This window comes from Panthera onca, chromosome A1 (genome assembly GCF_046562875.1).
Source record: "Panthera onca isolate mPanOnc1 chromosome A1, mPanOnc1 haplotype 2, whole genome shotgun sequence".
NCBI lineage: Eukaryota > Metazoa > Chordata > Mammalia > Carnivora > Felidae > Panthera > Panthera onca.
Genome location: NC_138339.1, coordinates 78709270 through 78736656, shown reverse-complemented (window position 1 = coordinate 78736656; position 27387 = coordinate 78709270). Strand labels below are relative to the sequence as shown.

General features: G+C 35.2%; 1 long non-coding RNA gene across 2 annotated transcripts in view; it reads right to left on the bottom strand.

The window, feature by feature from the left end:
- Positions 1–13102: 13102 nt before the first annotated feature.
- LOC132680152 (uncharacterized) overlaps positions 13103–27387 on the bottom strand; it is a 43824-nt gene continuing 29539 nt past the window's right edge. The window contains exon 4 of one of the 2 annotated variants that reach the window (XR_009610546.3): positions 13103–13199. This is a non-coding gene — a long non-coding RNA (uncharacterized LOC132680152). Of the gene's footprint in view, positions 13200–23851; positions 24092–27387 lie in introns of those variants that run through there. The other variant, XR_009610547.3, reaches the window with a different exon arrangement.

The window sequence follows — 27387 nt, the reverse complement described above, 5'->3', positions numbered from 1 at the left end:
CTCCCCCATTCATGCTCTGTCTCTCCCTGTCTCAAAAATAAATAAAACGTTAAAAAAAATTAAAAAAAAGAAAATAATCTTGGAGAAGCCATTCTTTTTGTTCTTAAAGGGTGGAATAGTGTTTGTGTGTGTGTGTGTGCTGCACACGTGTGTGTGGCTTGAGGTCACAGGAAATTATAGAGATTTTAGTTTAAAACAAAACTGTGATGGTCTATCAAAATGATAGATGGAAAATATAGAATAGCATGCTGCTTCAGGTCACTTGAGGGAGGGACAGGAGGACATTCCTTGGCATTTCTGCCAATAATTTATGGAATTGACTGACCAAGCACCTTTTATATCTATAATTATGATGAGCTGTTGTGAAAATGTCACAAGGTGAACCACAATCTGCCTTGCTGTTGTCTCCGTGTCCATAAAAATTTTCTGACAGTTCTTAACAGGCTCCAGAGTTATACTTCTCTAGAGTTGGTATAATGAGTTAGCTTTAAAATGCATGCTGTATTTGAGATGCATTCAATACCTTCTCTTCTACAGGAGTAAAGCTTACAACAAATGTTTGTGCCTCACACACGGATTTTGTATTTGTAATAACTCTCAGGTAATTCTTGGAGATATAAATATACTTTGTGAAATAATGTAGCTTAAATACAACAAGTAAATCTGTTGTTACTCATGGTGCTTATTTCTTTTCTTGATTCAAGTCATTTGTTATGTTTCACATAGAGTAGAAAGCAACTCTAAAGTCTGAGTAATTTTGATTGAAGCTAGAGTGTATTATGCTAAGCGAAATAAGTCCATCAGAGAAAGACAAATACCACTCGATTTCACTCATAGGTGGAATTTAAGAAACACAACAGATACACACAGGGAAAGGGAAAAAAAAAAAGAGAGGGAGGCACACCATAAGAGACTCTTAACTACAGTGAACAAACTAAGAGTTGCTGTAGGGTAGGTGGTTGGGTGAATGGGCTAGATGGGGGATGGGTATTAGGAGAGCACTTGTGATGAGCACTGGATGTTATAAGTAAGGAATCACTAAATTCTACTCCTGAAGCCAATATTACATTATATGTTAACTAAGCATAATTTAAAATATAATGTTTGAGTAATTTTAAAGTAAATTTGCAATTTTCAAAAATTTCATAAACTAATACTTCAATTCTTGAGGCTCAATATTCATCTTGTCATAAGTGATCATAACATGGGGTTAAGCTTCTATGCTTCTGTTTTTCTATTGATGTAATAAGTAGTGTTGACATTTTACCTAAACATGTAGAGTTATATTAAGTTTGATGTCAGATGACAAAGATCTGTATTGAGTGGACTTTGGTTAATGTATAATGAGGGAGGCACAACATTAACATTAACTGATTGCCCACCAAATAACCACCCTCTGAAAACAGTATCTCCTTTTACAGGTGCTATTAAGGGATGGTAGATAAGTCGCTCAATTAGAGAGTTAATAATCTACACCAAATTTAATTTTTATTCTATTAAAATTTTCAAATATATACAAAACTAGAAATAATAGTATAATGAACTCTTAGGTGCCCATTGTACCCAAATTTAAGCAATTATTAACTCTTGACCAATCTTATTTCATCTCTCTCTCCCTTTAGCATCCCTCTCCTGTTTTATTTTGAAGGAAATATTTAGATTACTTATATCTAAAAGTTGAAAAATATTAAAGAAATTACCAATAATACCATCATCACACTTAAATACTGGTAGGTTCTTAATATTATTAAATATAAGAATCTCAAATTTGTGTCTCTTTTTTTTAACTTTCTTTGAATTATGATTGAAATAAGGACTATGCATTGCAATTGGTTCATGCAACTGTTCTGTATTAACCTAAAGCTTCCTTCCACCTCTTTATTGACTCATTTTTTTGGAGTTCAGTTATTGGAATAACAGCATTGTTTGGTAGAATTTCTTACAATCTTTTTGCATCCCTGTTGTGTTGTTTAAGATGTTATGCTGTCCCTTCATGTTTTATAAAATGGCTGCTCAATTTACAGGCTTGATTAGGTAGAGGTTTTATATTTTTGAAGGTCCCTTCACAGATGATATTGAATACTTACATCAAGAAGGACTCATTGTGTGATTTTCTTTTTCTCTTTTTTTATTTTTGCAGCCATTAATTATTATTTCATCAAAGATTGCAAAATTATGATATTCTAATTCTAATCTTTTTGTTTATTAGCTGCAATACCTTTATGAGGAGAAAATTTGTTTCATTAATTATTTTGTTACTTTTAGTTACAGTGCATAAAAAAACAAATTAAGGCTTGATATTTTTCGTTTATCCAGTTTTATAAAATAATACATTAATTATATGGCATCTTATATAAGGTATCAATCATGTTTTTAAAAATGCATTCTTAAGGATTTAAAAATATTGATGAGTTAGTCTTCCATTTTTTTTGTTTGTTTATTTATTTATTTATTTATTTATTTTCAGAGAAAGAGCTAGTGAGAGATAAAGCACAAGTAGGGTAGGGACAGAGAGAGAGAGAGAGAGAGAGAATTTCAATCAGACTCTGCGCTGACATAGTCTAAGCCCAATGCAGGGTTCAAACCTTCAAACTGTGAGATCATGACCTGAGGTGAAACCAAGAGTCACTCACTCAACTCTCTGAACTACCCAGGCACTCCTGTCCTCCATTTAAAAAATATGGCAGTATTGGGGCACCTGGGTGGCTAAGCTGGTTGAGCATCCGACTCTTGGTTTTGGCTCGTGTCATGATCTCAGAGTTTATGGGTTCAAGTCCCGCATCAGGCACTGCACTGTCAGTTTGGGATTCTCTCTCTCCCCCTCTCTCTGCTTGTGCTCTTTCTCAAAATAAATAAATAACTTTAAAATAAATAAGTAAATAAATAGCAGTACTGATATAATTATAACTAAACTAGCTTTATTTTTTAATGTTTATTTACTATTTTTATTTTTAATACTTTATTTTTTATTGTATTTTATTTATTTTTTTGAAATTGAAATCTAAGTTAGTTAACATATAGTAATAATGATTTCAGGAATAGAATTAGTGATTCATTAATTACATATAACACCCAGTGCTCATCCCAACATGTGCCCTCCTTAATGCCCATTTTGCCCATCCCCCCACCCAACATCCCACCAGCAACCCTCAGTTTGTTTGATAACAAACTCTTTAAGAGTCTCTTATGGTTTGTCTCCCTCTCTGTTTTTACCTTTTTCTTTTGTTTCCCTTCCCCTCTGTTCATCTATTTTGTTTGTTAAACTCCACATATGAGTGAAATCATATGATACTTGTCTTTCCGTGACTGACTTACTTTGCTTAGCATAATACACTCTAGTTCCATCTATGTTGTTGCAGATGGCAAGACTTCATTTTTTTGGATGCCAAGTAATATTCCATTGTGTATATATATCACATTTTCTTTATTCATCAGTTGATGGACATTTGGGCTCTTTCTATACTTTGGCTGTTGTCAATAGTGCTGCTATAAACATTAGGGTGTATGTGCCCCTTCAAATCGACACTTCTGTATCCTTTGGATAAATATCTAGTAGTGCAACTGCTGGGTCGTAGGATAGTTCTCTTTTTAATTTTTTGAAAACTCTCCATACTGTTTTCCATAGTGGCTGCACCAGTTTGCACTTCCACCAGCGGTGCAAAAGATTTCCTCTTTCTCTGTATCCTCACCAACACTATTGTTACCTGAGTTGTTAATGTTAGCCATTCTGACAGGTGTGAGGTGGTAACTCATTGTGGTTTTGATACGTATTTCTCTGATCATGAGTGATATTGAGCATCTTTTCATGTGTCTGTTAGTCATCTGGATGTTTTCTTTGGGAAAGTGACAATTCTTGTTTTAGATGAAAGGTAGCCTACTATACAAATTTTCCCTACATTGCTAACTCACTTTGAAATATATACCCGGGATTACTCCATGGCAAAACACACTAGTTAGCAATTATTACTTTTACAAATCTGTATATTTCATTGTATGGATATGAAATCATATATTCAAGTTTCTATGAAGGATAATTTTCATTCTTTTGTTATTATAAATTGTAACATCTAAATGACAGATGGTTGCATATATCTTTCCAATTTTTTTCTGTGATATCTTTAGGATAATTTTCTAGGAGAAGGCATTGCTATATCGAAGATTCTATAGAGCATTTTGATTTTGCTGAACATTGCCAAATTCCCTTCCATAATGGTTGCACAATTTTGCATTCTTTCCAGCAGTGCATGGGTACCCCTTTGTCTTCAGACTCATCAGAAAAAAATCTAATTTGGATTTTTGCCAATTTCAGCACTAATGTACTCAAGTTAGTTCCAATGAAGAGCCAATACTTTTTCTACTAATGTATATTGTTTTTCTGATGCCTAATTTATATAATTTGTAATATAAAAGTAATTCTACTTCTTAATGCTGAAAAAAGCATGTGCTTATCCATTTATTAATTCTACTACTTCTTTATGCTGCTTTCAAGTGCATGTCTCTCCATCTATTCTGAGACATTATTGCAATCTATGCTAAAGTAAATGTGATTCTACTGACTTCTTTTTATGTATTTCAAAACTATATGTGAATACATTAATTAAATTATTCCAAAGACCATTTCTAGCATATATGTAATCAGCTCAGTCCATTTCTGTGGTGTGTAACTGATACAGTGAAATCCTGCCTATTGGGTTCCTGTGTAGACGGTCTGTTCTGATCATTGTGATAGAGTTTTGACTAAACTGCTTTTCAGGGTATTTCATTTTTCTGCTAAGTTTAAAGCCCTGCTTTAGACAAAGAAAGCTTAGATGACATTATAAAAAAAAATGCAGGACACTTTAAAACAAATAAGGGCAAGACTAAAACAATGTTGAATTTCTCAGCTCTTTGTTGAGTCACTAATACAATTTCTGAACATGGCATACACTTTCATTTATTGTCCTGAATTTTAATTTTTTGCCTAAAGCTAGCCATTTTTCCTTAAAGTGAATCATTGATTGACTCTCCCTCAAGCTGAATTTCAGACTCAAACCACCTGCAGCGATACGCTTGTTGTGACTACAGAATCAGTCAGGGAAAGAAGTTTTGGAACCGTCTATGCACCAATGACTTCTCTCCTCTTTTTTCAATCAGAGAAATATCCCAGACTCCCTTTACCGGAAAGCAAACAAAAGCAATAGATCATGAAAATGTTGATGAAGTGGTGCGTAGAAACCAAACATAGTGCAGCCACTTAGCTTTTAGATTCAAGTGGATTCATTTTTAGTAGAAATAAAAATAAGCCCAGCTTTCCAAAACACATCTCAGGTTCTGCCTGAGATTTCATGAGAAGATTTTGTCAAGGAATATGCTTTTATTTTATCAGGGGAAAAGTGAGTGACTCTAATTTTTACTTATTCAGTAGAAGATGGAGTGTGACGTACCAATTCCAATAAGTTCAGTTCAACAAATAGTTGGTATTGCTACAATATGAGATGAGCTATGTGAGGTGCTTGGAAGAATACAGAGGTAAGTAAGAAATGACCTCTGAGTTAAGGATATCTTCTCTGTCAAGTTAACTCAATACCTCCTCTTGATCTTTTAAAGTCCTTTCAAGGTCCTTCTGCAGTGTGGATAGAATTCTGGGGATTGCGTTGGAGTCATTAAGTACTTTTTTGTGTGTATCTTTGATACGCATTTTTAACTAGTGGAAACACATTTCTTTTAGATTGTGTCCAAATTATTCTGTCTGTACATGTAGTCCAGCATCCAAGCAGAAAAATGAAGATGCTACTGCTAGCAGAACATGAAGAGGGGAACATAGGTTGCTAAATCAGTTTCAAGCTCAAAAAGTCAGGTTAAATATTTTTCACACACACACACACACACACACACACAAAATCAGGACAGTTTCATGAGTGAGCCAGATGCTGGAATATGGTTGAGCCAATGAGGCAGGAGAGGATTTTGGATGCAACTTAGGAGACCTCCTCCTCTAAAGAGAACAAGAAACACCAAGAATCTTTATACTTTAGGAAACACTAAGAATCTTTATACTTTAGGAAACACTGTGAAGGGAATTTCCTAATTAAACCATGTTGAAAAATGAAAATGATGTAATAGGTAAAACATTTTTATGTCTTCAGTAGTAACTCAGATTCTATGCCTACCATAAGGCTTTTCTGAGTGGAATGAGCTGAGAAAAAAAAAATATCATGTAGATGAAATCTCTTTCAGAAAAGAAGTAAAAGGAAAATCTCCTTCTCCTGGCTCCAGAGAATTATGGGGACAACAGAGGTACACCTCCCTCAGAGGTACAGGAGACATCTGGTCGAGATGTGTGAGTCCCACTGAAATGAAATCCTTGCAGTTGTCAGAGGGAGAAGTTGAAGGTGGGGACATTGTGGCTCCTCTTCCTGTTCGGACTCTAGCATAGACAACCGGTGATATGCTGTGGTCTAGAATTGATCCAGGGCAGTTCTGCAGAGAACAGAGTTAGTTAGGTAGAAAGGACCTATTTAACAGTCGGGAAGTAATCTTGGCTCTCTTTGGTTATATTTTACCAGAGTTGCCTCCTGGTCCCAGGAATAGTGAAAGTAATTGGGAGTCTATGGGCATGCAGTGGATCAGATCCAAGATGACCCCACAGCACAGGGTGTCGGTTAGACTAAGTCTAGGGGTCTGTGGTGATTAACAGGAAAGAGAATCAGAAGATGTCTCCCGTACCAGTGTGAGTACCACAGTGGGGTTTAGTCAGACATAAGGTCTCACTAAGGAGTTGATAGGGACAAAAACCACAAGTTATGCGAGGCAAAAGTTGAGCAGCAGGAGCCCTTATACTGCCCAAAGATGGAAACACACGCACCAATGCCACAGAAATGCTAACCAACACAGACACAAGAGCCAGCTTAAGGCAAGAGTATTTCATTTCTGCTAATGCTGTAAAGTCAAACCTAGATGCCTTCTTTAACAATGAAAGATGTCTTCTTGGAGGAGGGTGAATGTAGAATGGAGTACGACTTAGATTGTCAAGAAACTGAAAATTAAAACAAATTGTTATAAACATTTTTACTATGTTGGGTATGTTTAATATTAATGGTGATCAACTACTTAGAAAGTAAAATCAGTAATAGATAAAAGAAGATAAATTTTGGGAACACATTTAAGTGCAGTGTAAATAAACTTGTAACCCCATTAGAATCACATTATAGTTCTTTGTCATCAATTCTGTATATTCAACGGGGTGTAACTGACTTGAGGGCAGAAAGCTACCTTATTTTTCTTTGGTATCTGCTGTGAATAGCATAGTGTTTGGCATATAGCAAATGTTTATTAGATTGAAATGAATTTACCACTATCAAGAGCATTTGCTTTCAAATCAAGTTTCCCTTGGGCTAGGGCTGAATAACCCTAGGTGAGAATTCTGGTATTTTTCCAGAGGTTCTGAATCTTGACAAACTAGTTCAAAGACAGTCTAACCAGAGGTATTAGCATAAGCAAAGACATAGAGATAAGAAACCAGTGTGTTTGCAAAATGGTGAGTTCTCCAATTTGGCTGATTAGGAATTATCATTGTCAGTGTTAAATTCCAATAATAATATTAGCAGTTACAACTTACTAAGTACTTTTTCCATTAGCATATTACTGTGCTTTGCAATTTATATCCTTCATTTCAATTAACAATCCTATGGCAATAGGTATTACTGCTGTATTAGCTTCCAATTAGGAGACAGAAATCACACAGTAATTTAAACATGGAAAGTAAAATACAAAGAATTAATATAATATTGGATTGACTAATAAGGGGGAAAGAAAGCTAAAGAATTTTCCATAACAAATATAGGCAGAAGCCTCTACTCCTAGGTAAGGATGATACCCAGCACCCAACAATGAAGCAAATCTGGATAATTTCCTCCTATGGGACTGAGATGAAAACTTTTTTGGAAAGGTTGCAGCCATGGCTCACTGTATGGTAAAAGTGGCTGAGGTTTTTCAAAAAAGGCTCATTGAGAATCATTCTCTGGGATGGTCATGAAGCTGTCTCTGGAAAAGTTCTGAGCCTCACAGTGCCCTGAGAAGCCAAGAGGGAAAGCTATTCACAGGTATGACCATCTATGGTCATCACAGGTCATACCTGTGACCATAGATGGTCATACCTTTTGCATAGCTACTTAAGTGCATGCCAAGGAAGTTGCTCGTTCATTTAAAGGGTATTATTGTATATATATACAAAGAAATAATTTACTATATTTAGATTCACTATATTTAGATTATCCTCAATCTAAAATTTGCATTTCACATGTATCTCTGTCAGAGGAACAGCTCTTACTGGTTTTTAAAGCCTTAAAAGGCCATCTGGTACAGATAATACACCTGATGGGGTGAAGATAGCTCAACATTGGTTTTCCATTCCCTTCAGGAATTTTTAGGCCCTTTTTACCCTTCCCAAAGCCTTTGGAGTCTCCAGGTATGTGCCAAAACACTTACTAGGAATAAAAAACTGTGGGCATCCCCAGCGCAGTTCTGAGTGCCTAACGGTCAGGTTCCCAGGATGAGTTCCTTGGGTGTGTCAAACCCTTGGGAGACCATGTTTCAGATATGAGAACGATCCAAGCAACTCTATATAACCTTTAGTCCACAAATTATATGACTTTCTAAATATAAATCTTTTAGCTCAATTCTCACTTGGAAGAATGCAAGGATTTATAAGAATCTGTGTTCTATTGGGTTTACTACTGCACACTTTCCGTTTTATTAAACTCACTTCTCTCTTAAAACGTAGCCACAGAACTGCTTTTCCTGATTTTTCTTCAACTTTCCCCCTGCCCCACCCCCTTCTGCTTGAGACTAGTGGACAGGATAGTGTAGAGTTTAAGACTGTGTTCTTGGTCCTGAGAATGTGCTATGCAGACCTATAGGTATAGAGAGCATAAGGAGCATAACTGACCATAGGTCCCATATGTGTTCTCAAACCTGTAGCTGTGCTTGCAGTGAGGCACACTTCGTACTGGCTGTTTCTCTTCAATACCTGAGCACAGCAGGGAGATGATGGGAGCTTCAGTCTTGGGAGACAGAGTGATCCTCTGATGGTAACTGACCTTCAGACTCCAACAGCCTTGCCAAACCTTAGACTCCCTGCATCTAAGTCCCTTCTGCCCAATCCATTTTTTCCCTCTTTCACTTCTATAGAGACTTGCGTAGTGGTCTGACAGCTCTCCTGGCCTTTCCTGGGTTTTTCTCTGTTTCTCCATAGGTATTTCCCCAGGTAAACTCTTTGTATTTTTAACCCTGTTTGGTGTCTGCTTCTTGGAGCTCTTGAACTCAGTCATCTATGGAATCAGAAAGTTGGCTCAAACCTGGATTGGCCATTTACTGTCTGTTGGTTACTTAACCTCTGTGTTCTGCAGTTTAGGTATATGTAATATGAAAATAATTATAGTTGCCTACTTCATGGGGTTTAAGAAATAATAAAATTCATATATATATATATATGTATATATATATATAAACATTTATATATGTAAACATTTATATATACAAACATATGTAGTATATATTATTATATATAATAAAAATAAATGCTAGTTATTACATTCTTAAATTCCTAGCACAGTTCTCTGAATAGAATCTACATGAGAAAATCTTATATGAGCTGTCAAACATTTTTCAACTCATCTTGTTAGGTACCTCTTGAATTTATACTTGATGCAAAAAAAGAAGAAGTTCCCATATCTAAAGACATTGAAGAATAAAAGCAGAAAATGAGAGGAATATTTATGCTGTCCATATATTGTTTGCACAGTAGTTAGCACAGCAAAAATTTGCACATGCACAACTTAACAGACTCCATTTTGCTGTATTTGGCCACCTTACATGAGTAATAAGAGACAGTAAATTACAGGAGTCAGTAGGATATCAGTGAAGGCTGAGGATACCCTGCATGTAAATGAGATTTGTGAAGGATAAGAGGAAATGATAAGCAGATATTAAATGAACAATAACAAGATTCTTGTGCATAATCACATTTATAAGTGATATTTACCAAACATATGTGCAAAAATTTATTTTTTTTTTAATTAATGTTGTTATCTGGAATTTTAACATAGACACATTATCTTGGGGCAACTATCCTGGAATGTCATCAACATGATCCAATCCTCTATTATACTTCATCCCTTTACACAATTTTCATATATGTTATCTTAAATAATTCTCACAACCACATGAGAGATAATAGAACAAATAGAACAGTCTTATTTACTATCAGGGTAAATGGATGAATAAGCCTATAATGACCTTGTAGAGGACATTTTGCTCATTTCTCATTTATAGTTCAGTGGGATTCTAGACCTGATGAGGAATTGGGTAACTTCAGTAGCATTCAGAATTTCTAGATCCATTTATATCTCTTGAATACTACATTATTTGGGTCTTACATGGAATCTCTGAGACTTTTCAAGACATGGTGAAACAGAAATCATCCTGGACTTTGTCCAACAAATTGAACTCCACAAGAAAGGTATTTTCTGGTATATTTGTCCAAAGATACTTGATAGTGTGACAAAAATGGTTTCCAAATAGTCAGATCTTATTCAACTATCATCCCTAAAATCTATACCTATTTGGTCTGTCACATGGTTCCCATCAGGATTCAGTCCAAGAATAAGCAGTAAGTGAGCCATATGGATTTTAGCCTCCCCTGGTGAGTGAGAATGTGCTTGATTACACAGCTCAGAGTTCCTACAGAGGAAGGCTGGCACATATGTAACAGATGTAAGCTCCTGCAGGATCCTGTCATACATCTGCCTTGAAAATGAGTTGCAACAGGGCTTTTATTTACATAAGATTGCCTGCTTCCCTGGTCTTTGTGGTTCTAATGCAACATTTCTCTAAGACTTTTCAATAAACCCATACTCTTATTTTAATCTTCCCATTCTCCCATTTTGGGTGACAGAAATTAAATATGATAAAGAATGAATACCTGGGAAAGAAACAAATGCCACATAATTACAGCCAAGTTGTCTACTTTTCAATTTTATTGTTTAGTTTTCTTTGAAATTTCAAGATACCGGTATTTTACTTTAGCCAGTTACAGAAGGAAGTTAAAACGGTGTGATTCTGTGCAGAATGATGTTGCCTTGCCCTTGCCCTACAGTTGAGGAGGACTACCAGATAACTTATTTCTTGTTTCTTGAACTTGTTTCATTCTTTTTTCTTCTGAAAGATACTGATCCAATAGCTGGAAAACGTACTTGAGATGATTAACCTGATATTCCTCTTGTCTCTATTACTCCTAGCAGAAGACACTTTAGTGTATATAAGAAACACCTAAGATTCTTGTTAAAAATGCAATTTCCTGGGTCCCACCTTTAGAAATTTTTGATCTGGTTTGTCCTGGCAGCACCCAAGAATCTGATTTAGTAAGGATACTAGGTGACTGATCCTAGAAAGTTAGCTCACACTTTGAGAAAAACGCTCTGAAAGTGTTTTCTTCTGATGACGATTTAGCAATTGAATCATCTCTCCCAAGGGACTGCTTTGGTCATACATTTATAGTCAGTTGAAGGTTTGATAAGAACAGCTGAAGAGTTCTGAATAGTGTTTAATTGTAAAAAAGCCAATTAGTCTCTCAAAGGACAGAGATAATAAATTATGGATTGTAACTTATTTTAATAGCCATAGATCAAATGGACAGCACAATTAGGTATAAGCAATATAGCTTGATTAACACACTTCAGAACCTGTTGAATCTATCAGTTTTTTTTTCCATCCTATGCCCTCTTCCTTGATCTTCATTTTTTTCTTTTTACACACACACACACACACACACACACACACACACACACACACACACAGAAACAAACACATCTTTTCTCTCATTTTTTTGTTGAACCTCCTCAAATTTTTCTTTCACTTCCATCAAGCTGTTATATTTATATCCCCATTCAAATCTATTCCTTTTTTTCTTCCCTCTTTCCAGTAAAGTGTCTTTCCACCCTATATGCACAATGTCCACTGGAAAAACCTCTTCCTGGTAACATTTCAATTAAGTAATACTGTTCAGAATAACATACATGATCAAATGAGATAATTCATGTGGAAATGCTTTGAAAATTTAAGAAGATTTATTAAGCTAAAACATACAAATTTGTTTTGGGTTGAAAAACTAGTACAAATGATATTTGGGATCAAATTCAAGATTGCCTTTACAGAGTGGGAAAAATACCCCTGTGTAAGGATGCTCCAAAGTGAAGCTCTTTGTGTTTCTCCTGGAGGAACAATGAAGTTATATGGTTTCTGTGCCCACATGAAGGAAGGAGGAGAGAAGTTACAGGAGCTCAGAGCTGAGGTCTGAGCTCTTATACCGTGGAAGGAGCAGAGGGAAGAACACACCAGCACTCAAGCGCAATTTAAGAAAATTCTTGATTGTAAGAAAATTTTGCTTAAGGGATCTCAAAATTCCTGCACTTAGATCTTTATATACTATTTCTGTTTTATTGATTGCAATAGCATTGGCATAAGCATTGGTATAGCATTGTCCTACCTTGTACTGTTTGCCTGCCCTAAGCATACTTCATGAATTAGAAGCAGGATAAATGCTTATTTATTCCCTTTACCAATTTTCAGAACAATGAATGGGTACTCTAGTAATCTCTAAAGATAACCCGTAAGTTTTAAAATACCGTTATGAACTTAATGAAATTTCATTTATATGACATTATTCTCACATTATTATTTTGATGCTGAAACAGTTCCACTTCTGGAGAGTGAAAGCCTGTTTTCAAGTTAACTTCTGTGTGCTTTTGACATAGCAATTTGTTTTTTGTCAAAACAGGGCATCTCAGATATCTCTTACATATTACCAGATCCAGCTAAAATCAGTTGTCTAAGAAGCCTTGGTCCCTTTCAGTATGGAAAGTATAATTATAAATGACATAATCAGGAGGCTTCTTGCCATCTTAACCTCTTGTTAGAAGTGAAAAGAAAAACAGAAAAAGGAATGCCATGATCAAAGGTCAGTAGTTTGTGTAAATACTGTAGGAAAAAAGTTAACCCGAGACTTGAACTTAAAAAAATATCATTTGCAAGTTAGCTTTAATATTTTATTCTAACATTGCTTGTTTTCTTGTATTTTGATTTGGCATTTGTCCTCATTTTGTAGACACTTATGCATTTTGTCCATTTTTCTCTTCCAGTCTCCTAGGTGTTAACTTCATTAACTGAAAAATAAAATTGCCACCATAAGGAAATTAGACGGTCTCAACCTATGATTTTTTTTCTTAGCTGGTTAATCAGTATGCTAAGCAATGTGAGAACGTATATTTGGACTGAAGATCTGGCTCATTAATCATCTACTACCATATTCTCCCTTCTAAGTAGTAAAGCTCTTGTTAATGAAACTGATGGATAGTGAATAACAACTTAATGAGTCCTTCAATTTTGCATTAGTGTGTTAGACAGCAAAGAGGCATATAGAAAACGAAGTGCTTCAGACCTGAAAGAAATTCCTATTTTAGATCTTAGGTGAAGAACTAGAGATCCAAAGAGATTGAGTTATTTCCTCAGTGCCACATAGTTATTATTTAAGAAAAATGGTTTAAAAACTGACTTTGAATGAAATATGTTTCCCCCCTTTTGTATCAAAGTTTACTTGGATAAAACCAGATGAATATTTAGCTGTATTTTTAAATATGCTTAAGTGGAAGTAAAACAGTACCTAAGTATTTTTTGTTTTTTGGAATAAGTAATTACAGCCACAGGAAAAAGTGTGTTAAATTATTTATTCTCATCATGAAATTTCTTTTTAAGGAATGCTTAGAAAAGAACAGTATGATTGAGAAAATGTTTATGTCATTAGTTATAAGTCAGTTTCTCACATTTTTGAAAGTTTATTCTGAATTTGAATTATGTACCCTGTCTGAAGGTGATTTTTAATATAGGCTTCCATGTAGTGAAATTCCATTTAGTGTACAAAATTCAAAATAGAAAAGATAAAAAAGTCTAAATCATAGATTGCTTTAAAGATATTTACCTGTATGTTTTTTCTCAAAGACACATAATCCACATTTCTATTAGCAGAAAGCAGACTGAGCTTATTAGAACGGTTTTTAATTTTCAATAAGTGCTTAATCGCCTATAGATGCATCTCTAATTTTTAAGAATATGGTGCTCTCTTAAACATTTGCATAGACATGTATTTATTATCCTTTAATTTAGAGATAATACTATGGTTAGCCTTACCTTTTGTAGAATAAATATGTAATAAGTACAAAATGTGTAACAAATAATGTGTGAAACAATGTGGAAGACATTGTGGCAATAGAGTCCCTGAGCTATAGGACTAGTAAGAAAGAGTGTAATTATCTACCACATGTGTGGTAGAAATGTGGTTTTGCATTCTTTGTATTGGGGTGGATTTCTTCAAATTTTTTTTTTGGGGGTATAATTAACATATGGTGTTACATTAGTTTCAGGTGTCCAATATACTGATTTAACAATTCTATACACTTCTCAGTGCTCATTAAGAGAAATGTACACTTAATCCCCTTTATCAATTTCATCCATCTCCTAACCTATCTCCCCTCTGGCAGCCACCAGTTTGTATTTAAGAGTCTGCTTTTTTGTTTGCCTGTTTTCTTTCTTTGTTTCTTTGTTTTGTTTCTTAAATTCCACACATGAGTTAAATCATATGGTATTTGTCTTTTTCTGACTGACTTGTTTCACTTAGTGTTATACCCTTTAGGTCCATACCTGTTGCAAAGAGTAAGATGTCCTTTTTTTTTTATATGGCTGAGTAATATCTTATTGTGTGTGTGTGTGTGTGTGTGTGTGTGTGTGTGTGTGTGTGTGTATACATACATACCACATCTTCTTCCACCCATCTGTTGATGGATACTTGGATTGCTTCCATATCTTGACTATTTTAAATAGTGCTGCAATAAACATAAAGGTGCATATATTTTTCAAATTAGTGTTTTTGTTTTCTTTGGGTAAATACCCGGTAGTGGAATTGCTGAATTACATAGTAATTCTATTTTTAATTTTTTGAGGTATCTTCATATTGTTTTGCACAGCAGCTGCACCAGTTTGCAGAGCACGAGGGTTCCATTTTCTCCACATCTTCGCCAACACTTGTTGTTTCTTGTGTTTTTGATTTTAGCCATATGATAAGTGTAAAGCGATAGCTTGGTATGGTTCTAATTTGCATTTCCCTGACAATTAGTGATGTTGAGTATCTTTTCATGTATCTCCTGGCCATCTGTATGTCTTCTTTGATAAAATGTCTCTTCAGGCCCTCTGCCAACTTTTTAATAGGCTATGTGTTTTTTGGGTGTTGAGTTGTATAAGTTCTTTATATATTTTGGATATCAAACCTCTATTGAATATATCATGTACAAATATCTTCTACCATTCAGTAAGTTGCCTTTTTTTTTTTTTTTTTTGCTATTCAAAAGCTTTTATTTTGGTGTATTCCCAATAATTTAATTTTGCTTTTGTTTCCCTCACCAAAGGAGACACATCCAGAAAAATGTTTTTAGGGTGGATATAAAAGAAATTACTACCTATATTTTCTTCTAGGAATTTTATGGTTTCAGATCTAACATTTAGGTCTGTAATCCATTTTGAGTTTATTTTTGCATGTGGTGTCTTCAGAAAGTGGTCCAGTTTCATTCTTTTGCATGTAACTGTTCAGTTTTCCCAGCACCATGTCTTGAGGAGACTGTCTTTCCCTCATTGCATCTTCTTGTCTCCTTTGTCATAGATTAATTGGCCATAAAAATGTGGGTTTATTTCTGGACTCTATTCTGTTCTCTTAATATATGTGTCTTTTTTTTTTTTTTTTGCCAGTACCATACTGTTTTGATGACTCCAGCTTTGTAGTATATCTTGTAATCTGTGATTGTAATACCTCCCACTTTGTTCTTCTTTTTCAAGATTGTTTTGGCTATTTGAGGTCTTTTGTGGTTCCATACAAACTTTAGGATTGTGTGTTATATTTCTGTGTAAAATGCTTTTGGTATTTTGAAGGGATTGTATTAAATCTTTAGATTGCATTTAGAAGTATGAACACTTTAACAATATAGGTTCTCCAATCCATGAACATGGAGTATCTTTCCATTTGTTTCTGTCATCTTGAACTTTCATCACTGTTGTATAGTTTGCAAAGTACAGATCTTTCACTTCCTTGGTTAAATACTTCTAGGTATTTTATTCTTTTTAGTACAATTGTAAATGGGATAGTTTTCTTAATTTCTCTTTCTGCTGCTTCATTATTAGTGTACAGAAATGCAGCATATTTCTGTATTTGACTTTATATCTTGCAATTGTATTCAGTTCATTTATCAGTGCTAGTAGTTGTGTGTGTGTGTGTGCATGTGTAGTGTTTAGGATTTTCTATATATATAGTATCATGTTTTCTGAAAATAATGAAAGTCTTCTTTCTTAACAATTTAGATACCTTTTCTTTATTTTGTCTGAATACTGTGGCTAGGACTTCCAGTACTATGTCAAATAAAAGTAGTGAGAGTAAACATCCTTGTCTTGTTCCTGACTTTAGGGGGAAAGATCTGTTTTTCACCACTGAATATGATGCTAGTTGTGGGTTTTTCATATGTAGCCTTTATTATGTTGAAGTATGTTCTCTCTAAACCTACTTACTTGAGGGTTTTTATCTTGAATTAATGTTGTACATTGTCAAATGCTTTTTCTGCATCTATTGAGATGATCATATGTTTTTTTTTTCCTTTGTCTTATTAATGTGATGAATCACAGTGATTAATCTGTGAGTGTTGAACTACTCTTGCACAAAAGGAATTAATCCCATTTGGTCATGGTGAATGATTTTTTAAATGTAGTGTTGGATTTGTTTTGCTAATTGATAAAACTTTAGCCAGACTAACAAAACAAAACAAAACAAAACAAAACAAAACAAAACAAAAAGATGTTTCAAAATAAAAGATGGAGAAAAAATAATAACCAAACCATAGAAATACAAAGGATTATAAGAGAGTATTATGAAAAAGTATAAGCAAACAAATTAGACATCCTAGAAGAAATAGACAAATTCCTAGAAACATCAAACCTTTCATAACTGAATCAAGAAGAAATGTAAAATTCAAACAGATTGATTGCTAGCAATGAAATTAAATCAGTAATCAAAAAACTCCCAACAAACAAGAGTCCAGACCAGATGGCCTTACAGGTGAATTCTATCAAGCACCTAAAGATGAGTTAATACCTATTCTTCTCAAACCTTTCCAAATAATAGAAAAGAAGGGAAAGATTTAAAATTCATTCTGTGAGGCCAGCATTATCCTGACAACAAAAACCGGATAAAGACACTACATAATAGAGAAAGCTATAGGCCAATATCTCTAATGAACATAGGTGCAAAAATCCTCAACAAAATTTAGATTTCTTCAATTTTTGAATGGACATTTGCCCTGTGATTTTCTGTGATAAATAGAATGACATGGAAGTGATATTGTGTGGGTTCCGCCTTTCTGCTCTTAGAATGCTGCCCTGAGGTTATCATGTAAGGAAGCTGGCATTACCTATTAGAGGATGAGATGCCACAAGACAAAGAACCAAGGTGCCCCAGTGGATGGAAAGCACAAACTGCCAGACATGAGCTGGATATAAGTAAGGCTGCAACAGAACCCTAAATAGGTTTAATATTTGGGACTAGGTGATGGATAGAGGCAAGGAGACTCCCAGGAGAGGCTAGAAAGGAAATAAAGGAACAGTTGGAAGCTGGAGAAAGAATGATCTATGTCACAAGTGGCTGAACAGTTGTCAAAACTATCACTTATAATTCAAAAGATAGCTGTTGTACTAAATACCTTTTGAGTTTTGACTAAGGGGATCTCTAGACAGATCCTGAAGGTGCCAATTATATTTTCATAGCTATTTAGGATTTGGTATGGGAAATTATAGATGAACTACAGAAGAAACTGTTTTATTTGAAAGCCAATTTTTTTAAAAATAGAAGATTCTAGGATTGCTATTCAAGAACATTGGTGTTGAATTGGTAAGAAGACTACCAACTTGGATTTACCCTTTAGGAGTTAAGTCATTTAAAAAAGAAAAGAGGTCTTTGGAAAGCAGCAAGCAGGCCATAATAACTACTTAATTACATAGGCTGTAGAAAAGAAAAGCATCTTAGAAGAACCAGGAATGCAGAGAAGGCACCAAGAACTTTGGAGAAAAATGGATTAAAGAACCAGTCTTAGGGAGTTCATAGGGGCCATGATCAAATAATATTCCCTAATTTTCAGAGTTACAGCAAATAGCAGTAAGTGACAGGCTGGATTTCAGAATTATGCTGCATCAGTAAATTCCATGTGTTCCCATTCACATTGAGGTTATGTGTTCGCAGTATTTTTATTGAGGTTATTCTGTCTCCATTTTACCAATGTTTGCTAGATGAATGGATGGATGTTTGGGGGAGGCAGTAGTGGTACATAGCCTTCATCTTAGCTTACAGATCTCGGGGAAAAATGCAGATAATTCAGGAATGGACTTTGAGGTCAGTAAGCTACAGGTAATACTTATAGGGGTCTTGAGAACAAATTAAAGTATTTTATATGGGGGAGGATTATAAGTAATTATACAACCAGAGGATGGATTGTGATAGATTTAGTCAGGCTATAAGTCCTTTTTAGTTTCTCCAACCAAGAAATAGTCTCTTTTACCATTCATTGAATCACAGGTGGCTTTGTGACTTGCTGTTTCTAAAAAAATGTGGCTGATAAAATGTGATAAAAATGTGTGATCTCCAGAGCCTAGGCCTCAAGATATCTTGCAGTGTCCTTTTTGTCACCTTGGAATGCTGCTCTGAGGCCATAATATTACTAAGTCAGTCTAGCCTGCAGAAAGATGGAGGGATGTCTTGAAGGAAAAAAAATGGTTTACCTTTTGGTAGCAGTACAAACTACCAGACATAAGTGAGGCCATTTGGGACCTTCCTGCTGAGCTCACCTTCCACGTGAGCACAGTTATATAAATGAGAACAGGCAAATTCAGCAAAGGAACCTCCTAGACACGGTTCAGAAACAGGAAAAATAATAAGTTACTGTTGTTATCCACTAAGGTTTGATGTGAGCTTCTTACAAAAAGGCATTTAACTGGAAACAAGACATGATGTTATATAAAAGAGAAGGAAAGATATTTTATGTAAGGAAGGACCACATTCAGTTTAGGAGAAATATGAAAATGTTCATGAAGAATGTGCTATTTGAGGTTTATATTTGAATATGTGTCTGAAAGATAAATTGGGGACATGGTGTAGAAGAATTTGAAAGCCATAGTGTGGTATTTATACTCTGAAAGCAATGGGAAGTTGGCATTGTTTGTTTAGGAGAGTAGCTTAAATCCACTGCATAGCCAGTAACCAAGAGTGGAACTAGAACATTAAAGGTACCTCTTGAATCATTGTTCAATGAATGTTCAGAAGTTTTTTCTAATCTCTTAGATGTTACAACACATTGACGTTCTTAATGCCAGTTTAGTCCATTGTGAGAATGTATCAGGATGTGTTAGGAAAAAAGCACTTTAATGTTCCTCAAAGGGCCTGAGAACAGAAGTGAACAAAATGTCTTTGTATTGAATATAGTCTTGAATATATTGGCATGCTGCAAACCTATATGGATATATTTTAAACAGATAAAGGAAAAAGGCTGGAGTAAGAGTAAACAAGATGACCTTTCTGGCAAAATGTGCCACTATTTTATGCATGGTCACAGGGTACTTTATGACACATAGCGTTCATGTGGAAAACATTTGCCCTCTTGATCGTTTGGATTAATTCGTACCATAAATGCATCTTTTCCCATCCTGTTCCCAGATTCATGGGCTTGATATGTGGCACTATTTAGGTCTTTATTTTTCCTCTTAACTTGCCCTGAGGGAGTCTTCCAGTGTGACCATACTGATTGATGACCACCCTCCCAGTGACTAACTCCACAGAGTGTATGTATGTACAGCTTTATGGCTCATGGAATTCTAGGAACATTTCCAGTCACTTTCTTTTTGTTTCCCCTTGTTTCTAGCTCTCTTTCAAAGAAGCTTGTACTTACTCTCTTACTTTATTTGACTTTGTCTCAGAGAGAACCACTCTTGAGTCCTGATTTCAGATACTGCATCCTGGTCTTGACTTTTGCCTGTGCCAGTCAGGAGGCACGTGACATGAGCTTATTTCTACTGTTATCTATCACTGGCTCCATCTCCTGCCCCTGGCTCTCATTGTCGTAACTTCTTCAGCAGAGTTGTGTATAACAGAGAGGCTCAATAATATTTCAGGTTTTTTTTTTTCATGATGAGCTTTTATATTGCTGTGTAAATACATTATATTTTCTCTGTATTATAATTGGCTGCACTTTAGACATGTGTAGTGTCAAACTGCTGAATTTGCTGAATTGTCCGTGATTACTTTTACCAATTAGATTATTTATTTCCTTGTGCTTGATTCTGTTTCCTAGCTGCTAAAACTTTCCTTCTCATTGTCATGTTCCTTACTAATTAAAGACACAATGGGTGCTTTTCCACATCAGTTATGAGTAACCTAAAACAAGGAGGAAAAGCTTTGGGCTTGAACTGAGTCCCAGGAACATAACAGCTAAAATCCAAGTTTCTTTCACACTTTACTCTCTTCCTCCTTCCCTCCCTTCATTCTCCACTTTCCTTTTTCTCCCTAAAATAATGTTAACTTCTCCTTGTCTAAGTTACATGGGTCCACCAAAAAACATTTTGAGAAATAATAAAAAGTATGGAGAAAAACCTCCTCATTAATTTTTTTTTCCTTGAAAGAACACCAAACTCTGTTTTTTGGAAAAGACTCTTGGTGCCTGGAGCCCAATACTAAGACATAGTCTCTCTTTGACAGTCAGTGTTGTCCAATAGTTTTTTTCTGGCCTATAAAGATGATGATGATGATGATGATGATGATGATGATGGTACCACTACTTATTGTACTCTTATTATACATAAATTAATTTAATCTTATTTCCATCTGTGTTGAGTAGTTGAACCATCACCACTTTTTAAAATTTTTTTTTAACGTTTATTTATTATCGAGAGACAGAAAGACACAGAGCATGAGCAGGGTGGGGCAGAGAGAGGGGGAAGCAGAATTTGAAGCAGGCTCCAGGCTCTGAGTGTCAGCACAGAGCCCAACACAGGGCTCCAGCTCACAAACCACAAGATCATGACCTGAGCCAAAGTCTGACGCTTAACCCACTGAGCCACACAGGCGCTCCAAATCATCACCATTTCTTTCTAAAATTTCCTTTGACATACAGAAAAGCCAAAGCCTCCATTTTTAGAATCCCTCTCCCTGTATGTTCCTGGTTGGCCTATGCCAATAAGAAGCATTTTTATTTCACTAGGAAAGCAGAAGGAAGGCGAGGCCGTTATTCTCAGAAAGCAGTGTCAGACAGATGCTGTGCAGATGAGACACTGATTGATATGGGCTTCCTGGCCAGTTCCTGGGGACCACCCTCTCACTGCTGCAGAAAGAAAAAGTCAATGGGAGCTTCCATATATTTGCAGGAGTTGGAGCAGCTAATGCATATCAGTGCTCCAGGCTGAGATAATCAGGGTGGCTTCTCTGACCTTCACTCCCCAACTCTTCGAATTTGTGGGTAGTTCTCTCATTCTTTGTATCAAATCTTTCATGCTTAGAACACATGAAGTGGTTTCTCTTGTTCCGGGAATCCCTGACCAGTAAAAATAAATTCTTTAAGTTTGGTTGATATTCATATTCTTCAGTTAAGAAAACAGGTTTTGTGAGTCATATAACTTGAACTAGTAAGTGAAAGAAGAAAATGAGTCTAGAAGTCTATCTTTGAGTATATACAAATCACTTGTTCTTTTGCTTATCAGGCCTTCCTATGCTCACTTCCAGCAATGCTGCCTCCTCTATCCCTTCATGTCCTGTGGCTACAGCCTGTCCGAATACCCATGTCAGCCATCACTGTTCTGTAATATGAGCCCCATAATACTCTCAGAGTAGATTTTATCCTCCAGTTTTCATGTTCTTTCCTTTTAAATAAAGAGTCAAAATCAAAGGTAAATTTATGTTTCTTATTTTATCATGTCTCTTAGGAATTTTTTTCATTCTCTCTATACCTTTTTAGTAGAGTTTATTGACCTTCTGACCTGATGAGATACTTACAAACATTTTTCAGCTCTACATTGGGATAATGACCTTAAAATCTAAAGATGCTGCTTTGGAATCTCATCTTGTAACCTTCTGTGTTACTAATTATTCAGGGTAAATAGTCTGTATATTTACAGTGAGCAGTTTAACTCTAGCATAAATCCAGCATCGTTTGTTAATTTTAGAAGTCAAACATCAAAGTTATCCAATTTTTCTTGTCAAAGATTTAAATTATATGACAGCTGAAAATTAATTGCTAAATATATCAGTAACTTCATTTTTCTTAAAAGATAAGTGATTCCTGAAAAAAAAATACGGAACAGAGTTTCAGTATGTCTTGCTTTATTTCATGGGGATTTCCAATTAAATGCATGCTTTTGCTATCAATTATCATGGGAAGATAAGTTAAATCCACTCAATTAAACAGTCACTTTTGAAGATTCTGGGCCTGACTTTGACCCATCTTAATGTTAATTTAGCCTCCTTTCAAAGGGAAGTGAATGATTTACCTAAGGATTTCTGTTCATTAGTATTAATTAGTGAATTCATTCGACTATGTCAAGAGGAGATAAGAGATAATTTGAAGGGGAAAAGCAGTACCTTTTGATGGACTATGATAATCATTAATTTATCTCTATTCATTTTATATTGCCATGGAAAGATACAAATGCTTTTGCCTATTGTCCTCTTTAAAATTCTGTTTTTACACCTGCCACTATAGCAAGTTCTATATGGACTATAAAGTGCTCAGTTTCATTGCATGGACTTACTGACTTTTGTAGTCATCAGATTTCAAATATTTTCTATCATCTCCCCTCATGTATTCCTTCATTCCAGACTCTTACAGAGGCTCTGTTGCAGGTGCTAGGTATACCCTACCCATAAATCAGTCAAAAAGTCAATACATACCTATATATCTAGACAAATACATAATGACCACTAAACAGTTTCTTGACATAAGAAACTCAGAGTGAAGGCTAGGACAAACATGCAAAGTAATTATAATAAAACTAGGAAATTTTGAAACAGAAATATGATTAAAGTGGGTTATCACAGAAGAGGAGTTAACAAAATTTGTTTTAATTGTCCAGGAAAGCCACACTGGATGGCTGATATATTAGCTGGGGCTTAAGCCATATGAGCAGTTCTTTAGGCAAAAAAGTGGAGCATGGGTTGATAATGGAGTAAGGAACCCTAAAGGAGGGAACAGTATAGATACTCTGGTTAAAGAATAATAACAAAAATAAGATAGTAATTACTTTCATATTTAATGTTTGTAGTCAAATTTAATTTAAAACTTCCCATTTTATATCTACTCTCTTATTTTAGGCTTACAGCACTCATCATGTACTGGATGCCACATAAATAGCTTCAACAACTTCTTGGCTGTTACATAATTCCAAGTTCTTTAGTTTAAGCTAAGGTAAATAATGACTATATTAAAAACTTAGTATTTTTATATAAGTTTTATATTAAAAACTTAGTATTTATTTTAGTATTTACCATGGATTTAATTTGGGGATTATAGCCTCTCCAAAGAGACCTTATCAGTGATGCTTTCCAAGAGTTAGCAAGAGCATTAAAACAGATAAACAACAACAACAACAACAACAACAACAACAAACAAATTAGGTCAGTTGTTTCTCATAAAAAAACAACCAGTGTACTTAAAGATTAGGCAAGAAATTTATTGGATTGGTGTGGAGGATGTATTACTTCAGAAGGGGTGTGCATTAGTAAAGTCTTAAGGAACCTTGGTCAACTCTGACCCCAGTCTTTTTAATACATGAAATCTCTGCGGCATAATGGGCTAAGGTTGCTTCCTCCTCAGATCCATGAGGACTTAGAATATGTAGGTTCTGGTACTGATTCTGGCACTTGCTAGAAACATGGCTAATAAACTTCTTGGAAGTGCTGTAGTTTCCCCTTCTTGTTGCATGGGATGATGCCATTCTGCAAAAATAAAATAATACATATAGGAAAGAGCTATGTAAACTACAAAGTACTTTATCAACTCCCTAGACATTGCCAGATATTCTGGACTCCTGAGTATGCACATTGTGGAAGGCACCATTTGGGAACAGATGAAGGAACCACATCATGCATGGAGTCATTTAGACAATGTCAGGGCACGACCAAGACTTCTATCCAATGTCTCTTCAGGATTCTCTATGCTATACCATGTTGAGTTTTTCTGTGAGTTTGTGTTGGAGAAATGGACTTAGAATATTGCTGTGTTGGCAGTTTTGCCACTAAAAATGACTACTTAGAAAAAGTGTATTTGTGGTCCATCTGCTTTCATTGTGGGAGCTGTAAATGTAGGAGATACATTACTTCCATTAATCTGTGCTTCTGAGTGCATTTCTTTTAAAATTCTTAGAAGTATCTGTCATTTTATACTTAATACTGTACTAATTCATACTAATGACTTGAAAATTCCCAAGAGATAACTAAATTGTGCAAATGAGTAGCAATGAACATTAAAAGGCAACATTATAAAATCAGGAATGTGGAATCCTGAGATGTACTTTATTTATTTTGACAAGGGCAGTTTACTTTCGGTAACTCATAATAAAGTACTGCTGTAGAATAGTAAATGTACTAAAGTTGTTTTATTAAAGTAATAAAGCCTGAATGGGAGTCCTTACTAAAGCCCACCACCATTAAATTCTTACAAAATACTGTAAATATGCCAGGTTATTGTGTTTTTTATTTTCTGTGTAAAATTCTATTTAAAAATGTGGAGTTTCCAGAAAACATGAGTTTGAAGGCTCCTCTTTCTTCCTGCACTTGTTTTTGGAATGAAGACATTTTTCTAATTACCTGAACAATTCCAAACATTCATTTTCAATTGTTTAGAATACTTCATTAATAAGACAAAGATCGGGGCGCCTGGGTGGCGCAGTCGGTTAAGCGTCCGACTTCAGCCAGGTCACGATCTCGCGGTCCGTGAGTTCGAGCCCCGCGTCAGGCTCTGGGCTGATGGCTCGGAGCCTGGAGCCTGTTTCTGATTCTGTGTCTCCCTCTCTCTCTGCCCCTCCCCCGTTCATGCTCTGTCTCTCTCTGTCCCAAAAATAAATAAAAAAAAACAACAACAACAAAAAAAACGTTGAAAAAATAAGACAAAGATCATGACCAAGCTCACAGAAAAGCTCAATGCTGAGAGTATGTGCTTGATCCTCACTGACTTTTGCAAATACAGAGCAGAGGCACAAGAAACAATGAAGTCAATGGGTAGATTCAAGGAGGTACACCTATACTGTGTGCAAGTCTAGCCACTGAGCTCTTCCTGGTTGATTTTGCCTAATCATGGAGTTTGTGTCCATTCACTCAATTTTACTGTGGTCATATTTTTCAAAGTTAGATATGATACATTTTGTCTCTTCTGGGTTCTTTCTGGGCCCATGATATATAGAGCTCTGTAATACGTGCTGTTAATCATAAGAAATTTGATCAGTTTTATGAATCATGGCTAAGGGGAAGCAGAACCATATTTTTAAACTTGGTTTGTAAATGTTTGTCTTCCTGTAAGTTGTGGTATAAGATGAAACTAGTGACCCATCTTCTCTAGAGAGAAGAGAAGAAGCAGTCATGGTACATGTGAAAAAGACATGGAATTGTCATTGTTGCTTATATTTTTATTAAAGAACCATATGGATGAGTTTGAAAGGCTTAATAAAACCCATTGCCACTTCTGGAAAAGTAACCGAAAGTGCTATTGACTGGCTGTTGTGTCCTTTATTCTGGATAATCAATAGCTCTTTCGTTAATAGTGTGGAACCTGAAGCCATACATAACTGATTTCTGTACTCTTTTCATACACTTCAGTCTTGCTTAAAGTCATGTTAAGCTGAATTGTGTTCTATCATTTTTTGTTGACTGAAAATCCAGTTTGTATAAATAGGATTATTGTTAGTTATTCAAAACTTCTAATAGGCTATAACCCATACAAAACAAATAAAAATAGCAAGTCCATGGTATATTTTCTCCTTTTATTCAATTTTCTTTGTTGGCATGTTATGTAATGAAATGGTATGAATAGTAATATGTAGTTTGTATGTGGTACTTTTTTTTAATAACTAATTTTATTCAGTCTCTTTTTATTAAGTGAATGTGCTGATCACCTGCTAGCTGAAGTTCACCAAGTTACAAAGACATTTCTAACATAAAAGTATAACAAGAAAGCATTAAATGCAGTGAAATTATATTGTTATTATATTTTTCCTCCATTTCTTGCTCCTCCTTGGCCTCATTGTGTATTATGAATTCAAAAGTGGAGGCAAATTGGTGGTTTGTGAATTTTCTAGAACCTACAGAAAAAAACTGCAACCTCGTTTTTAGAGTATGAAGTAATACAGTGTGGCCAAAGTTAGAAATGCTAATCCATGTGAAAACAAAGTTCCAAGGTCAGCTCAGAGTTAAAATATATAGGATAAGTGACAGGGTCTGAAGCATTCTTGTAGATAGTGGTTTTTAGGAATCTCACAGGCTCAGAGTTGTCTGATACATCTCAGTGTGAGTCAGAATTTTCCCTCTGCAAATATCCTATTTAAATTTTCCACCCCTTACTATCATAGTGTATACAATCCAAGAGGTCTGATTTCAAATTTTAGTGTCATAGTTTACTATTTATGTGACTTTGGACACTTTAACCTTTTGAGTCTCAGTTTCCATATTACGTGGGTGGAGTTAATAATTACTCATTTTTCTTAAAAATGTGATGAGGATTATATGGTATAATACAGATGATATTTTTAACTTAGATGTGGTCATATTTTAAGTGCTTTTAAAGTCCATACATTGAGGAGGAAATGTATTGTTCATTCATCTAGTCCTTTACCCAAACCATCAACCACCTTGGTAGGTCTGTATTGTAGTCTGGTAGTTTTGTAGGTATGAGAGATATCTGGGCTGTCTCAGTGAATGCCTTAGCGAAGCTGGGTGGTTACTAGAGACAAGGTGTAAACAAGCTATTTTAATACAGTGATACAGGTGCTGTATGAAATACATATAAAATGCCAATGTGACCACAGGAAGAAGAAAATATCAGCTGAAGTATAAACAAGCAATACAGAAAACTTAACTGGAAGGATGGTTCTTAACTTGAGTCTAGAATACTAAGAGGAATAAAACAGGTGGACAAAGAATTGGGGTATCCCAGACATTCCTTACAAAAAAAATGTCAAATTCTACTAATCCTAAAACTGCATGGAGCTTGGAGAATGGTGAGAAATTTTGAAATGGCCAGA